The sequence below is a fragment of the Fulmarus glacialis genome, unplaced genomic scaffold (genome assembly GCF_000690835.1).
Source record: "Fulmarus glacialis isolate BGI_N327 unplaced genomic scaffold, ASM69083v1 scaffold6992, whole genome shotgun sequence".
NCBI classification, from domain to species: domain Eukaryota; kingdom Metazoa; phylum Chordata; class Aves; order Procellariiformes; family Procellariidae; genus Fulmarus; species Fulmarus glacialis.
The window spans coordinates 6764-24276 of record NW_009199828.1 but is presented as its reverse complement, the minus strand read 5'-3'; positions in this window follow the sequence as shown (position 1 = coordinate 24276).

The window sequence follows — 17513 nt, the reverse complement described above, 5'->3', positions numbered from 1 at the left end:
GGTTCATAGAGGGGAACAACCGTCCAACGGCACACTTCAGATAAACTCGGAGCAGCTTCGCCAACAGGAGACTTGCAGCTGGATTGCAAATCCCAGCTCTGCACCACGTTGTAATGACATTTTAAATTTTTTATCACCATTTCATAATGGTAATTAAACACAGGCATGCGCACAGAGAGAAATCAGCTTGATATATAGGGCAAGGCTCACCATCTGCAGGCGGCAACCAGGACCCTGCAGGCTTAGCTAACGGGGCTGCAAAAGTTACAAAGCCACCAAAACCACGGTGATCACGTATGAAAAACTAGGCAGCTATGCGATATTTCTATACGTATGGTCACTTATGGCTTTCTACCTGGGCTCAACGATGCACCCAGTGCTTGGGGGCTTGCAGCATCAGAAGGCCTAACTCCATTGCTGTCTTTGCCGTTCTGGGGGAACTGTTGCATTGCTGATGCACCCAGGACTAACTCGTCTCTCCCTCCTGGAAAGGGAAAGCAGAGGTTTCTGCCCATCCTCCTGCCCAGCAAGACAGAAATTATCTCAAGGAGACAGCGGAGCATAGTCTTTGAGGTGTGGTTAACTCTTGGCATCGATCTTTAAGTTCCCAGCAAGGCTGCCCATCACTTCCAATTATTATAATGATTTTTATGACTAATCATGTGCATTTAGCAGTCTTTGTTTCCTGGCCAGTCCTGTGCTGCTTCTGTTCAATTGCATCCTACCCCAGAAGTAGGGAGCCTGGTAGACTGAAGCTCAGCTTTTCAGCCCTGGTCTGACTGAAGCTGTTCCAGTTCAGTTTTAAGCCCAAGACCAAACTGGCTCGTTAGCTTCCAACCAGCTAAAACCAGCTCACATGGAGAAAACTAAAGTGGATGAAACAGAGACAGCCTATTCCCAAGTATCTCCTTTCCCCTTGCCAGAGCACAGCACCACTTGGAGTCTCAATATTGCCCACTGCTTCTGATTCCTACATCTGGCATGAACGATGGATGAGGCAGCACAGGAGCGGGAGGGAGAGGATGGACAGGAGAGCGCAGTACGGCACTACGCTTCGGGTCCTGGGAGTCCTGCTGGGGAACAGGTCTAACAGATACCAGTTTTCAGCTGGACCGCTATCCTGGACCAGGACCAGACCATATTTTGGTTTGGATTAAAAAATTTAAAAATCAAACCAAGCCAAAAAACCCCAATCCAAATCAGGCTTAGTTCCTGCCCGAGGGGAAAAAAAGCAACACTCCCAGCTACCTTGCAGTTCAGTGCCATGCTGTAAGCTCCCACCAGGCAGCAGTGTCTGCCTGCTCAGGGCTCTGGTCATCCGAACTGCTCCTTCCATTTTGTCTGGTTCTGTCCACAGGCAGCTGTTACTGGGATACAGACCTGCTCCATTAAACCTCCTGCACTTTGACACCAGACAACCTGCAGGTCAAACCATCTTCTGTTTGCCTCTGGCTGGCATCAGCTGGGAACTGGCCAGCAAGAGAGAGGTCTCTATACCTAAATACTAACCGTATTTCCAAATCTGTGATCTGTTTCTGGCCCAGGGAATGAGCCCAGCGGGATCCAGAAGGGAGCCCCAAGCCAGGTTTTAACAGACCCATTGTGCCGCGTGCGAGCTCCTTCCTTGCCCTTCTCCCCTGCTTCTTGGAGCACCACAGAAACCCACAGCTGTGATCTCAGGAGCGTGTTCAGTGTAATAAAAGCGTGAATTACGCCTTGCCATCTGGTATTGCAATTACCACCCGCCCACTGGCCTTCCAGGGCATAACCTAGAGCGAGAACAGACGGGGTCATGCTTGTAGGCCAGTCGTGGAGGGATCTTTACTGCTCCACATAGCTTGTAGTAAGAAACAGCTCCTGCCTCAACCTGCCTGCAATCTTCACGGATAATCTTTTTTATTAGTTGCACCCACTTATAGCCGGCAACTGATGATCTTTCCTGAAGCATCGAGGTGCTTCTACAGCACAGAGAAGCCGCCTCCCCTGGCACAAAGATGGTTATATGCCACGCTTGCCACCAAGGTGGGATTTCATTAGCTCATTTCCCTTCCCGAGGTCCAAGTCCTGGACACCACGGCCGCCAGCCTCCGCCGGCCCTGCTGCTCCCCTCCCGGGGTACCTGGGGTGGGGGGACGAAACGTCGGGGAGCTCTCCCTGCAAAGCTTCTGCAACAAACCAGAAACATGATGGCGACGGTGAGATGCAAAAGAAGTGGCCACCACACACCCAACTGCGCACGACCCCAGAGATTCAGCGTAAAAACTGTTTGGCAACCAGTCCTCATGCAGCTCACGTCAGTCTGGAGTGAGACGCTGCCCTTGGGTTAAGTCCACTCTGGTTACACACATCTCCTCACACAAGGGCCACGTAACCAGTCGGGGACCAGCGGGATCGATGGGACCACCAGACCCAAGCGCAGTGAGAGAAGGAGAACTAAGATGAAATAGGATGCGGGCCCCAGCAGTTTGCTATTCCAGCTGAATATTGCAGGGAACAAATGCAAAAGCCAAAGTAACAGGAATTGTGGTGTCAAGTACCTTTTAGATGATAACAAAAAAAAAGAAGAGCCTAAAAGTTGAGCACAAGACATTCACGGTGCCAGGGGAATACAAGCTTGTATCTAATACCGAGCGATTTTTCTGTTGCACAGTTCATGTTAGGACAACGCTCACCCTTGCAATGCCAGTCCCACAGCCTGAGGCTGCTCCGGATTTAGGCACCTGACCGTTCAGGAACACACATTTCTGTGAATAATTCAAATCCCCTTGCTTATTTACGTTCATTGGGGCTCTGTTGCTCGCTGTTTGAATCTTTCGAGCTTTTGAGCTGTGGACGCACAGCCCCTCTCCACAGCCCTTCTGTTTCTGTAAGGGAACCATCAGTTTCAGCAGTAACTCCCACATACTTTAAGCACGAACAGCACTTACAGAGCAAGCATAACCCCCGTAACATAACCCCAAGAAGCTCAGGCATTCTCTTCGATGTTCATCTTGCTGCAAACCGAGATTGCATTCTGCTCCGAGACGCACGTTTGACAGTAGCTCCACGAGAGGGCTATGCATATGAGTAGCTCCTCTGTGACAGTGGCAAGCATGTCCAGACCTATAGCTCCAGCCTTAAATCAAAACAGACATGGGTATCTGGCACTCATGGACACAGCCATCCAGCATACGCTCACCAGTCAACATGAACATTTTCACTCGGACAAGCAAAGGTACCAGCTGAGCTGCAAACAGGACAACTCTGCAAGTGCAAAAACCAACAGCAAAGCCCCAGCACATTACGTTCTGAATAATGTCAACATCTGGCGATCGTTAGATGTAAAGCATTTCACTGCCTGAGCACAGCCTTCCCTCAAAAAGTGTTATTACCGCTATTAAGGGAAAGCCATTGTGGCTTAAGCACAGCATATTCTTAATTGTGTTTCAGACATATTAGAGGGAGCCAGAAAAACAGTACAAACAAGTTACGGAGCTGTTTCACAAAGCAGCAAGATCCTAAAATGCTCTGTTCCAGGCAACGCGCTAACTGTGCAGAGTGGCCGTGCTTGCTCGAGGTACCATCGCCTGCACCCACGCCTCAGCCGGTAATTTGGGAGCCCCTTTTCAACACTGTACACACGGTGGGCACCCCCCCACGCACACCACCCTGAGAAACACATGCCTGACTTACCCTTCAGCCAGCCAGCAGCCCCAAACCCTCTGAAACCTCTTGCAGAAGAGTTAACAGAGTTTTACCTCGTTACCCAGCGAGGCCGTTATATAACCGGCACCGTTTCCGCCGGCAGCGAGGACGCACCAGCCGCGCTTCCCCGCGCGCATCCCTCTCCTTCCCATCCCACGCGGACGCATCTCCTAACGACCGCCGCGCCACGGCGAGCGAGGGGGGGGCAAGGTGGGCTTCGGGCTGCTGGCGAAAAGCAAAGCTAACGGTGTCAAAGAAAGTTCAAAAGGTGCCTGACGTTTATTGAGAGGCATTGCTACTGCGAAAGGACGCGGTGCAATAGTATAATGTTCCTTAGCCCGCTGAAAGCAGCTTGGCCTAGATTTTCCTGTACCGTTTGATGTGACCATTCATGCAAACAAGAGTAAAACTTTCTCTTTGCTTTTAATTAAGCAAAAAAAAAAACAAAAACCAAACAAACAGTGACATGTACAAAAGACCTTTTTCTGCTGTCATCTGGGTCTTCTGGGCTACCAACAGACGGAGAATATGCAGGAATCAGCCCCATTGATTAAACTATTATTAGCGGCAAACAAGCAGATGTGCTTAGCAAAAGACAGGACAAACCCCATGCCCTGTACTTCTGGACTAGATACAGAAAAAACCATTATTTTACCAAAGGCTCATTTGGTATTTTAGCAAAGGAAAGCGGAAACATTTTCTAGCACACTGGGCAGAAGCGAAGCACGCAGCATTTTAATCTGCAGAAATCAAGATAAATAAATAACATTATTGCCTTCACTCTGTTCCCACAGACAAAACCTCACCACCTTTCGTAAGACAGGGACCACGTCCTGTATTTGAAGTCTCACCTTAAACAAAACATGGCTTGTAGTCATTCAGGAGGTCCTGGTGTCCATGTATCGCTGGTGGACACAGCACACAGCCCACAAACGCATCGGGGCCGTAGCTTTAGGGCAGACATAAAACTCTTATATAAGCCCCATAATCCTCTCAGACTCCTTATTCAGTGATTTTAAGATCTGCGCCGTAGGAGCCTGCTGGCATCCCAGTGGCTTTTAACCAATTTGGAAATGGGGGGACCCCAGTGGCAGCGCAATCCCCGCGCCGACACCGGTGTTCTCGTCGGTACGCGGCACTGCCTCGCGGGGTTTCGGAGCACAGAGCGTTTCTGTACACTAATATTTCGGTCCTCCGCAGAACTGGCGCTGTGGCTTTCTGTGCTGAGTGAATCACCAGGATTAATCTCCTGCAGAGTTCACTGAGGCTAACGATAATCAAGTTAAATTTACACTATATGATCAGAGTTTAATTAGGTACTGTTATACAACTCCTATTAATTACAGTGATAATACCCTTACGAAATGCAGATGGGAGGGTGGGGCTGTGGTCGGAGGGGGCTTGGCTGCTCAGATGATTTCAGGAAAAAGCCACATTAAAATGCTCTGTGTGTACCTTTAGTTACCTGCTTGCCTCTGCCAGCGCTTAAGATGAAACAAAAAGCTGAAAAAAAAAAAATTATAATCCTAAAAAATGTAAATCTAGAAGACACGATTAAAGACCTCCCACGTGCTACGATATCACCTTCTGTTTACACCAAGAAGCAAGAATGCCATTTATAATCCCAGGGAGCCAGAATCATTATTAGCTTGCTCTGCTCAAAATCCTACCCAGAAAAGCCCAAGGTGATAGAAGTCATTTATTTTGCACTGAGATATTAACTCGCTTCAAACCAGCCTAATATTATTAAAGTAAGTTTATCTTTCCCTCCCGGAGTTTACCCCTCCGGATGGCCTGTTGGGTCAGGGCAGACGCCAGCTCGTGCTCGGCATTGGCTTTGTACAGGCACAACCTCCCCTGGGACTCGGACCCCCGTGCGCCCGGGTGACTCCCCCTCTCCGTGTCCCTGCAGCTTGCGGTGCTCCCGGAGGACGCCGTGGGGAGAGGCGGCTGGCCCGAACCCCTCGGCCAGCTACTCCTGCTAGAAACCGGGGTGCCTCCGCCGAGGAGGTGCAGCGGGGGGGAACGCCAGATCACGAGCGCAGGAGCAGACTCCAGCTTTCAGCGCTCGGTACCGGCTGTGTTAGGAGACAGGTTGCGCAGCGTGACATTTCAAGCCCGAGACTAGATCTTTGCTTTCGGTAACTCTCGCCTGAGGTGTCCTATAGAAAGAGCAAAGCTTGCGCCATGTGGCTTCCATTTAGCATCTGCTACGCGTGTTGTTGGATGGCTTTAGTGAAACCTGCACGAGACCATGCGCTGTTACTGCTGTCCACGCGGTAACACCAAAACTCAGGCCTTGCACCCATATGGTCAAAGACGCACACAAAGGTCTCTTCTTCATTAATTAAAGTAAATAAGCAACACAAAGAGCGAGGCTGGTCAGCAAGAACAGATGCTGTTCTTGAACACAGACACCTGTAGGAGCCTCCTGCATCCAGGTTCTCTCTCCTCTGCAAACCGCTTGCTCAGTAAGCGTGTCCCAGGAGAAGCCCTGGCACTTTGCCATTGCTGCCACTGCTGATCATTTAATTAAAACCCCAGAAGACAGGAAACGCGTTTCCTTCTTCCTGTAGGTTTTTTCACCCTCTTCACCAGACAGCAGCAAACTAGCAAAACCAGCACACCTCAGCACTCCCACTTTGCACAAAACACATGTAAAAGAAGCAGTATGTTACAGTATTGCACTAGATATTAATTACCTGGCCCTGCCAGCTACATAATTATCTTGTTAAGTTTTGGTTATATACACTAACATGGCCCTTTATAAAAATGGCTGGAGGACACTGTCACATGGGATCGAGGAGCAGAGTCCTGTCCGTAAATGCTCTCTAACTCCCACCCCACCATTACCGACAGCTGAATTGTGCATGAAGGAGTTATTTTGCCCACACAGCAATTCCACAACAGCCTCTGTGGCCCTGTGCATGTGTACTCAAACCCCCTTCTATGTCCCTTCTGGGGATACACAGGAACTGTGGCAGGAGAGGGAGATGATGGTTTCTTGACAGCTCCTTGCTCTGTCGGCAGAATGAGACGGGCTCCAGGCCCATACATTCTTCTCATGGTTCACAGACATCGGAGATGTCTATGCTTTAGAAGATCCTTAGTCTCTCCCAGCCCTGGGAGTTCCTAGCCAAGACTACAAAAGGACCCTTGCTTTTCTGGAAGCATAGGGCTAGCAGAACATCTCAGTTCCCTTGCTGGGATCTGTGCTTGATTTAGGACTTGCTATTCCTCCTCATTCCTAACTTGTGCATGGGCTGGCTGCAAAGCATAGCTGGGACCAGGATATTCCCCGCAAAGGGATGTCTTGAGCACCTCCACATCCTCAGGACAGCAGTGCTCTGAGAGGAGAGGAGAGGCACCAGGCTTTGGCCAAGGCCTTCAGCCCTTTATCTGCTGTTGTGACACTTTTTGGTCCCTCACTGCTAGAACGGCACTTGTGACACACTGAGGGAGTGCAGCAATGCTCCTGCAGCAAGGCTTTGGTTCAGGAAGCAGAGCTGCTCAGCCCACTCTGCTCTTGCTGATGTAGTGACCTGGTTTTGTCAAGACTGCTTTTCTCCTTTCGTCTTTGATGTCATTTTGGAAGGCAAGTCATGAGATTTTCATGGAGGCATTGAGTCAAAGTTGGACTAAAACAAAGCCAATCACAATACCATTATAAATGAACGAGGGTGCAATTTTCCCTTAGAGAATTATTATACTATTTAGGGTTCCAGCCCATTTATTTCCACAGTTTAGTAATGACTTCCATGCTTCTCATCGGAATATACTCTAATCCATTTATATTTTAATGTAACAAGTTACAAGGATTATCAGCTCATAATAAATATGCTCATCCCCTAAATCATTTAAACAGCCCCTACACTTTGTAAAGAAGATCTTGCTTAATGAGCACACATCTACAAATGAATGAAGAAACTAATACCATGTTATATGGAACATCATCAAACTGCAAAATACACACTGCATAAGTTACTTCTCTGTGAAACAAGATTATTTTTTGGCACACAGATACTGTCTTCATTGTAGTATACTTTTAAATTACTTTTAGCATAAGGGCGGGTTTGGAAGCACAGAGATTGCCTTTTGCATTAGGGATTTGTTTACCTTGCGCTCTTAAGTTTGGAATGATATATTACACTCGGCTCATGCACAGAATTACATCAAACCAATAGATCACTCATGAAATTCAAATTAAGGAAAGCTGTTGATACCAGGTAAGGGGAATCCACCCCAAAAACCCGTACCTGACTTGCACTTAGGTCAGTTCTAGTGCTGAAGTGTCCATGAAACCATGCTCACTGAAGCCAGCTGAAAGCCACTCTCTCTGTCAAAGTTTAAAATGTCTCTTGGCCTACTGGCCTGTAGTCAATCACAATATTTTTCCACTTGCAGTTGTCTTGAGAAGGGATGGGAGAAACTAAATATTACCTGTCAAACTATAAAGTCATTCCTTGCCTATTCAGAGGGCTGCCCAATGTATTTTTCAGCAGAATTGTCTCACCTAAGCTTCTTCTACATGCAACCAAAATCCTAACTGAGTTTGTAAGGCAGGAGCATGAATTACCCTCCAGAGCCTTCAGTCTTTGAACTTCAACACACAGTTCAACTTCCCATTTCTGCCATGGTGGAATCTCTTCTTCCTCCCACACGCTGTGTCTGCCCAAAGTGTTTTTCTCCATTGGAAAATGTTGATGGTCTAGGTTGCTTTCATCCTTTGTTCTTGCAGATGCATGTTCTGTTTACCATCCTGTAGGATATAAAGCTTAACCCTTTGCTATACATGACCCAATCAATCACTTGCACTTCTGCAGGTTCATCTATCAAGAACTCCATTCACAGCAGCACACTTGCTGTGGAGAGTTCCAGGAAAATAGAAATGTTGCAAAATCTCCAAAACCCTTTTAAGAGGAATCCGTAGATAGTCTGGCCTTAACCGGAGTCATACAGAAAGAGGCTTGTAGCTCTGGCTGATGGACAGTACGGACATGTCTATTCTGCAGCCTCTGTAATTACAGCCAGTCCCTCTCACCCTAAGCTGCTTTTGCTTTACTTCTCCAGATTTCACCAAAAAGGAGCACTTGGAAAAACAGGGCTTGCTCTTGTGAAGCTGCTGAATAATTAATAGTAGGGAAGAGAGGGCAAAAGACCTGTCCAGACCAAGAATTCATACCTATGTCACTGTTTTGGCTTCATGCGCTGTCTACAGCCAGACACCGATCAGCATCTAGGCAAAACCAATTCAGGAGCTCAACTCTGGTTTAGGTTACACAGTATTTACATCATAAAAGGATCAAATCTTTATAAATGAACATAATCAGCATCAGGCTCAGCTATGTGACGGAAGTCAAGTATCTCTTTGCCCAAGAGTTTGAGGGTAAATGGACAACTCAAATATCCACCTGTAAGCCAGCTTTCAGGGCCAGCTCTCCAAAGCAACCAATTTGTACTGCAACTGGTTCCTTACACTCTCTCCCCAGTCCCAGCTGGCAGAGGCCTCAATCCTGCCCCTAGCCGTGTCACCCGGTTTATAAGCACCTTCTGAGGGAAGAGCAGAGTCAGAGAAGCCAGATCCTAAGTGTGAAACACTTTTGCCAGATGTGGGCCGGGAGACACCAAGAAAGCCTCTTACTTGCTGTGCACGCCTACCAGGCATCCCCCATGGGAGGTTTGAAACCAGGATCTGCCAGCAAGGGTGCTCAGAAGACCTTTGCTCAGTTAAAAAAGCTCAATGCAAAATTCACAACTTTGCAGAGAAATCGGCTACCTTTTATGCAGTGAATTGTACTGATCAAGTTCCTCTCAGCTAAAACCCATGGTGCATCCACACTGCAGAGCTGCAAGGCCATACCTCCTTTTGGCTTTAAACAAGCTTGGCTGCGTTACCGTGGGAGTCAGCTCCAGCTAAGGGTGCCTTCTCACAGCACGGGGCTTCAGCAGCAACGCTGACTTGAAGCACCTCCACCCATCTCCATCCTCCACGCTCCCTTCTTAGTCACACCAGCACAACCATTTGCAGGACTGTTTTAGTCAGAATGAAAATAAAGGGCGTTTTTATCCTAGATCAGCGTAGCATCTTGTACATCCCCATACTCTCCATCTGCAGGATTAACAGGCCTAAACACAAAATATTACAGCCTTCTGCTGCCTATTCACGTATCAGAGCCACAAACCTTCTGGCATCACCATGAAGTCTGGCGTGCTTGTGACTGTGGGATCACTGTGAACGTGAGCAATGAATTAAATCTAATGCTGTTTTCTTCACTTAGGGAGCAAACTTTGCAAAGCTCCTTAATGCCCAGAGATGCAGTTTTACTGTGGCAAGGAATTTTCCTCTTGTGAACTCAATGTTCAAACAAGCTCCCTGGTGAGGTAAGCATAGGCTGCCTTTTAATACAAACACAAAACTCACATTTAACTTATTAGCTGGGGGAGGAATACAGATGAGGGTTGGATGAATCTCATGAGTCATCGTTTCTGTAGGATAAAAAGCAAGCTTGTCTCAAAAAAATCAATTCATTGGCCTCTATTGTGTATTGCAGATAGAAGCGCTTAAATAATAAAAAGATTAATAGAAACATTCCAACCAATTTTTCTAGAAAAAATGAAAAATAGCTTTTGGTTTATGAAAGAATATTCTTCAGATACAGAAAAATAAAACATTTCAAATGGCACAATGTTTTGGGAGAGGGAGACGAATGCAGATTAGTCACGCTTGAATGTACTTCCCCAAACAATACACTGCTTAGAGCTAAGACTAAGACACGTACATACCCCAAGGCATACATGAAAAATTAGGGTCTGTCTATTAGTTTAATTCCTTTATCACTTATTCGCTGCCATATTCTTCCAGTCTCGTGCCAACCCTTTCCACAGAGAGCACCGCATGGATGTTCTGCACCCTGACCACTGAACTCATTCCCAGCTCAATCTTGTGGGCAAACGCAGGGATGTGCTCTTGAAGTGTGAAGCAGGACGAAAGCACAGCGCTAACACTATTGAAAGGATAATGGTTTCACACGGTTCAAGTGCAGCATCGTCCTCCAGTGGTGTGCAAATTTCAACTAGCCTCTTTTTATGATTATTATTTAAGATTTTAGAAGGAGGTGGAAGGAAAGAGTCAGGCAGAGAAAAGGCATGCCTGAAAGAAGCCCAGAAAAGTCTAAAGCCAGCTGAACAGCAGCAAAGATCTGCCAAAACAGGGATTTCATGGAATACTCAGAAGAACTGACAAAGAAGGAAAGCACTACAGTGTGAGCTGCACAGACTTCAAAGAGGACATCAAGCTATGCAAAATTAGGTAGCATTCCAGGTATCTACAAGGCATGCCTGAAAGAAGCCCAGAAAAGTCTAAAGCCAGCTGAACAGCAGCAAAGATCTGCCAAAACAGGGATTTCATGGAATACTCAGAAGAACTGACAAAGAAGGAAAGCATGCACTACAGTGTGAGCTGCACAGACTTCGAAGAGAACGTCAAGCTATGCAAAATTAGGTAACATTCCAGGTATCTACTGATTCAAGATCTCACCAGAAACAATTCCTAAAAAAAAAAAATCACTGTGGATGGATGGTGGTGAATGGCAAATATTGCTGACAGAGCAGTGGGTCAAAAGATTCAAGTTCCAGTCCCTTTCCCCACCCACCCTCCATTTCTAAACCTGTGATCTGCCATAGCACGCAAAGCAAATCCCTTGACCTCTCTGAGTGTATCTATACACACTAAAGATGTGTTATTTTTTCTTCTAAGGAGACATAGCTCAGAGGCCAGGCCCAACGACCCCAGGAGTTGTCATGTACTAACTACACTAAACACCTCTCTACTTCCACTTGGACACGTTTGCTGTGTTTGTTTCCCAACACCCCTTTAGCCCGACCTGTCTTGTAATATGGCGACTTCTCCAGGACAGCCATCAACTCTCACTGTGTGTTGAGAAAGATCCAGCGTGGCAGGATCCTATCTCGTCCTTTGGGTATTGCTGCAATGAAGAGCGGACAGTACGTGAAAAGGCAAGCACTACAGAGGGTGATACCTGGATACCGAGTGGTACAGTCTCTAGGGCGGTTAAATACTCAGTTGCAACACAGCGAACCTATGGATGCTGCCACACCTAGTATTCTGTGATGTTAACCTTTTTTTGCACAAAAGGAATATGCAGGGTATTCTGGGGAGGAAAATCCATCAACACCAACATCAGAGTTCTATCCAAAAGCTCTTTTTTTGGCTGAAGAATAAGTAGCTTAAATTTGTACTGAGTCTCAAAAGCCTAGTTTAAGTAGAATTTTTTCCTGGGGAAATGTTAAGAACAGATTGTGTTTTTCAAAGACTGTTAGAATAAATGATGGCCTTATACTGATTTCCTAGTGCTAGGAATGCACATGAGAAAAAGAAGTCAGTCGACGTCCTGTTACTGATGGATAACTCTTCTTATCCATCCATATCACAGTACTCCTGGCACAGATACCTCCAATACCTCATTTTCTGCATTTCATATTGTTATCAGATTTGGGACCAGCCCTTGTTAATTCTGCAAAAGCCAGGATCACAGGCAAGGAGACTTCCCTAACGATGCAAAGCCTCACCTGTTCATCACAGGAGTCTGGAGCACACTGGCTTCCACAAACCCAGCAATTCATCTTACTGGTCAAGCAATCTGTACAGTAATCTTCAAGGCTGAGCAAACTGCTGAGTTTGAACAGAAAGAAAACTGTCTTGGCAGAATTCAAGGAGACAAGACAAAATAAATTACTGTGTCTGCTTTACTGGTCAATCAGTTCACATATTATATCCACGTACGGATGTGATCAACTTGTGCTTATGTAATCAGCCGTGTTATTGCATTGCTCCATCTTTAACCGAATAAAATTGTGGCAAATTAGTTCTGGTGCTGTGCAGAATTACCTGCTGTGAAGAATTACCTGTTCACTCTTTGAACAAAGTCCATAAAAAGCACACAAAAGTTGTTTATCCCATCAAATTGCAATTTGGACCACGCAGCTAGCGCACAGCTGACCTGAGGTAGAAAGTTCAGAAGCCACTCAGCTCTGCTTCCAAATTAATCCCTTGATCTAATGACCACATGGCTTTTTGGCAGGGGCAGGCTTCTTGAAGAGCTGCATCACACATTCCCAGGTGATCTCTAAGATTTCCTTACTAAAAGGCTCAATGTAGGTTTTTTTCAAAGCTGGAAAAGTGAAAACAGCCTGGATCACACTGACAAGGCTACCCAGTGTACTTAAGTGTTCTTAAGTTTTGTAATATGCTAAAATAAAACTACATTTGAATGCAGAGTTGGACTGTTTTGATTTTAATAAGCATATGACAACAGAGAAACATGCTATTATTTTAGCGTTGATAATTACTCCTCCCAAGGCCCATGACAAATAGCTATCTGATTAAGAATTGTTTATAAAATTGGAAACTTTTTTCCCCTGGCATTACTGTTTTCATGCCTCAAACGTCAGAGCTGATAGCACTAACAGTTCTGAAAATTCATGGGCAGGAAAGCACAATCCCCACCAACGGTATAAACCCCTCATCTCTCCCTACAAAGCTCAATGTAATCTTAACTAGGGATCACAACAGATGTCACACTACAGAAAATATTTGCTCCCCTCAAAAGCACTTGACAAATAGCTAGGAGAGGTAAAGAGGGAGAAGTGCTAAAAAGAGTGAGGAACTTGCTGCTGCTTGCAAAAGCATAATGGGTTAGAAATAAATGCTAGCTAGAAATAAAGGAACTGGCTTAACGTAACAGATCAGTCAGTCATTACCATGAAGAGAGGTGCCATTATAATTTTATTTCAAGTATAAAAACCAAGTAAAGATCCAGTTTTCACCTAGTAAAACTGGGAGCTGTGAAAGAGCTGCTATTCAAGATTATTTCTAATAACCCTGTTGAAGCCACTAAGCATTAAGGCAAACAGAGGAGCCCCCTATTAAACACATGGCACACAGAAGTTGATATCCAGCCAGCAAGTCTCAGAGATGTTGGGCTAAACCTGCAGATGATGAGCTACAGCCTCTCCGCATTTAAACACAGCTAGCTGCACCTAACACACGAACAGCCATCAAAACAGTTCAAACACCCAAACAACCAGCATCACCTCCAGAAACCTTGGAGGTTTTGGTGAGGGCATACTTTACACTGGGAGAAAAAACCGCTGTATTGAAGACATAACACAAGCTTCTAAAGGAAACTGCTCTATCAGAATGCTTCAGATTAAGAATCATCCAACGCTTGCTAATTCTATAGGAATTGTTCTAGGAAAGGGCTCAAACTACAATAAGGTTTGAGAGCAAAGCGGGCTCTTCTGTCTTCTCTATCAGACACAAAACCATCTACACATCAAAGACTCATTGCCTTGAAATGCGCTGTATGAAGCATTCCAGCTGTGAAGCTAAACTTTGGTATTTCTAATTGATCCCCAACATCAGCAGAGCCGTATTAATGAGTCAAGCAAGTTAAGAGAAACTCGGCATCTTGATGATGAAAAACTGCAGAGGTATTAAACGGCTCCTCAGTGGTGTCTGCAGCATTGGCCCACACCCACAGCAGTTTTTGTTCTTTAACTTTGACTGCTGTTACTCTCACTCATAAATAATCCTTCAGTTAAAAACAGTTTTAATTAATAACACACCCCCTGTGCCTATGCCCTGGGCCATTTACACTAAAACTATTAAACCACACTGAGTCATGTGCCAACTATAAGCATCAACAGCTTTTTTCCAGGCCTATGAGTAGTTCACACTATTGTAAAAGCAGAGTTGCAAGTAAGCGCCCCATCACTCCTAGAAACACTGGGCACCCACGGGGAATCATCTCAGCAAGAACACGCCACGCAAAGCCGGTAGGACAAAGAGGGTTGTGAAACGTGACAGCAAACCAGCACCAAGAAAACTCAGTCCCGGGCATTCAGCTGGACCGTCACCAAGTTAACTACTCGACTTTCCAAGCTCTTCTCCCTGGTCATCTTTCACCACAAAGCTTCCCAGTCAGTATCCCTGCCTTCGGAAACAGGACCACCGTCAGCTCTGTCTCTTGGTTTCAGAATGCAAACTGGGAGACCAGCACCTAAAAACGCTGCTTTCTACAGAAATCCCCATTCACTTCCCCCATACCTTTTCTTACCATTTTAGGTTCAAACAGCACTTAAGTCCCCAGAGTTTACCTCCATCTCTTGACGTGTTGTTACACAACACTGTGATTCAGTCCTCCTAACAAAGAGACTCAAGCTGTATCCCACCATCTCAGAAATTCAGACATTAGCGTGTCTTCAGATAAGAGAATGACTCTGGGGACCCCAAACTACACAGTATTTCCTCGTTGCAAGCCCCGTTTAAGCACAAGAGAGCCTCCCCTTGCAGGGAAACAAGCAGTTTCCAGTGAACTTGAAACAAGAAGCTTGTGTGTCTCCCTTAAACTGACAGTTGATTAGGGCTAATGAAACATTAGAGTGGCAGTTGCTCTTTGGTATTTTTAAAGAAATATTTACACGCCAAGGCTTGACCCTGCCCTAAGAGATGACTCGGAGGCAGTAACAATGCTAGTTTGTACAAGACAAAGCTGAATCAATGTGCCTCAGATCACACACTGCAAAGCTGTCAACCTATGAACAACTTTAATTGGAAGTTAAAAATGGAATTGGCTTGCTATTTTGTATGATTTACATTTAATATTTCAGATCAATGGCTCTGTATAATCCCCTGGAGAATAGTGGAATAAACACTTCTGAACAAAAACATTTGGTGCCTCAGCCATCATATATCAAGCTGTGCCAGCACATTCCAGTCCTCACCCTATGCCATCTCCACCCCACCTCCTTTGGTCACTCCTTTGCTTCACAGGACCCCTTCCTCCCCCTGTCCCATGGGCTGCAGCCTACCTAAATTTCAGTCATACCCATATTATGTTATTTTTTAACGATACATGTGTGGCTTAGTTCGCTATTTTAAGGGCCCTCTCCTTTCCCATCTCTTACTCATCTGAACTGTTACCAACAATACCCCTGCCTGGAGGCTCTGAGCACACCCTGTCCAACTGCGTGGGCTATCAGAAGCCTAAGCACAGTTTATTTAACTACAGTAACTGTGCAGCAGTCTAAAAACCGTCAAAATCGCAATAACATCAAACATTTTACTGTTCACCAATGCGCTAAGTGAGAACATAATTTTTCAGCCAGCACCACAACTTCCCCTCTCCCAGCACGGGAATGGGGCAGAAAAGCCTGCCCTCTAGTTTGTCATGCTGCATTAGCAGGGTGGCACAATCACATCCTTCAACTTCCTACCAGTTTGACAGTGTCCAACAACCACCACTGTGAGAATTACGCAGGAGGTTGGGGGTTTTGGGGGGTTGGTTTGTTTGGCGTTTTTGTTTGTTAATGTAAAGTGAGAGTTATTACTAGGCCCTCTCTTACATAGCAAAAAACAGGTAGGTAGTGTTTTGTTTTGTTTCAAATATACTGTAAAGACTATTTAAAGTTTATGTACATTAATCAATGTTAGGGTATGACAAACAATTCCCACTAACAACATGATCACCAATATCACCATTTTATCTGGAGACTTCCTACTCGGTGCTAGCAGTTAATGGATGAATTAAGTCAGGCATCCCTAACCACAAACCTGAGCTGATCACCTGCATACTTTCACAGGCTGGGTACCCACCACAATGTTCTGCCGGCATTTTAAAAAAACAGAGATAAGAAGTACAGAAGAAGAAAACTAAACTGATTTTGAGAAGTCACTGATTTTCCACATCTCAATTCGTCCCCCACTGCCTTTACTATTTATAGTCTTGGAAACCATTCCAGAACATTTCTGCTACAATCTCAGTCTCACGCTATTTGCTCACTGCTAGATACAATTGCTTGCTTTAGCTAAACTAATTGTCAACCTATACAAACACATGATGGACCACTAAGTGAGAGGCAATTCTGAAGTACTGAATGGCTTATGCAGACCACGTTTTCCCAATTTTGTCTTTTTAACAACAGTTGTCTCAAATCCATTCCTAGTAATAAAATGAACAAACCTACAGTATCACTTTAAAGTACTACACCATTAAAAATTTTACATCACCATTTTATAGAAAATAAAAGCCAAAGCAACGAGAATATTGATCTCCCCACAACTTGTATCAGTTTCCATATTTGTACATGTGGTGGGTTGACCCTGGCCGGACCCAGCTGCCCACCAAGCCGCTCTATCACTCCCCTCTTCAGCTGGATAGTGAGAGAGAAAATACGACGAAAGGCTCGTAGGTTGAGATAAGGACAGGGAGATCACTCAGCAATTACTGTCATGGGCAAAACAGACTCAACTTGGGGAAATTAATTTATTACCAACCAAATCAGAGTAGCATAATGAGAAATAAAACCGAATCTTAAAACACCTTCCCCCCACCCCTCCCTGCTTCCCAGGCTCAGCTTCACTCCCGATTTTCTGTACCTCCTCCCCCCTCAGCAGCACAGGGGGACGGGGAATTGTGGTTGCAGTCAGTTCATCACATGTCTCTGCTGCTCCTTCCTCCTCACTCTCTTCCCCTGCTCCAGTGTGGGGTCCCTCCCACAGGAGACAGTCCTCCACAAAGTTCTCCAACATGAGTCCTTCCCACAGGCTGCAGTTCTTCACGAACTGCTCCAGCGTGGGTCCCTTCCACGGGGTGCAGTCCTTCAGGAATAGACTGCTCCAGGGTGGGTCCCCACCGCTGGCGGGAGGGGAACAGGCTGCTCCACTGTGGACCTCCATGGGCTGCAGGTGGATATCTGCTCCACCGTGGACCTCCATGGGCTGCAGGGGCACAGCCTGCCTCCTCATG